This window comes from Microtus ochrogaster, chromosome 2, assembly GCF_000317375.1.
Source record: "Microtus ochrogaster isolate Prairie Vole_2 chromosome 2, MicOch1.0, whole genome shotgun sequence".
NCBI lineage: Eukaryota > Metazoa > Chordata > Mammalia > Rodentia > Cricetidae > Microtus > Microtus ochrogaster.
In genome coordinates this window covers 23,148,358-23,149,547 of record NC_022010.1, presented here as the reverse complement: position 1 = coordinate 23,149,547, position 1,190 = coordinate 23,148,358, and positions in this window count along the sequence as shown.

Sequence of the window (1,190 nt, the reverse complement as noted above, 5' to 3'; positions counted from 1 at the left end):
TCTCTCTCTCTCTCTCTCCCTCTCTCTCTTTGACAGGGTTTTTCTGTGCAGTCCTGGCTGTCCTGGAACTCACTCTGTAGACCAGGCAAGCTGGCCTCGAACTCAGAGATCTACTTGCCTCCGTCTCCTGAATTCTAGGACTAAAGGAGTACACACACCATCACCGCTCAGTTCGATATGAACTCACCAATGGGTTCTACTACACTGTGTACCCTAGGCTAAGTCAGTCAGACCCCTGGGCCCTATCTTCCTGAAAATTACATATAAAATGGGGCTAAAATAGACCACTTTTTTTTGTGACTAGATTTCACATAGCCCAGGCTAGCCCGAAGATGATTCTCCTTCACGGACTTCCTGAGTGATGAGACTGCCTGCTTCATGGGTGGAACCCAGGACTTTGTGAACACTGGGCCAGCACTCTAACAACTGAGCCACATGTCACCCTCAACAGACTGTAAAAGGGAGTGTATAGGGACCCCCTACTTCTCTGTCACCCCATGAGCTCCTGGGACAAGATCTGTTCTCTCCCCACTGGTTACTGCGGACAGCTGTCCACAGGACTCGATTTCTAACCTCCCTGAGACCTGGATCTCTGCCCTCCAGCAAGCCAGTATGATTTCTGTCTATGCTGTTCTAGACCACTGCTGTGGGACAATGCTCTCGTACACTGTGTAGATTTGTCACTTCTATTGGTTTAATAAAACTCTGATTGGCCAGGCAGGATGTATAGGCAGGGCAACCAGACTAAGAGAATTAATTCTAGAAAGAGGAAAGGCAGAGACACAGAAGAAACAAGATGAGAATGCCTCACTGAGAAAAGGTACCAAGCTATGTGGCTAACACAGGTAAGAATTACGGGTTAATTTAAATTGTAAGAGCTAGTTAATAATAAGCCTGAGCTAATAGGCCAAACAGTTTGCAATTAATATAAGCCTCTGTGTATTTCTTTGGGACTAAATGGTTGCAGGACCAGGTGGGAGAGAAACGTCCATCTACAAATGGCATCCAAATGAATTTCCACAAAAAGCCTGAGAAAGATTAAAAAAGAAATGGGGCCGGGCAGTGGTGGCACACGCCTTTAATCCCAGCACTCGGGAGGCAGAGACAGGTGGATCTCTGTGAGTTCGAGGCCAGCCTGGTCTACAAGAGCTAGTTCCAGGACAGGAACCAAAAAGCTACAGAGAAACCCT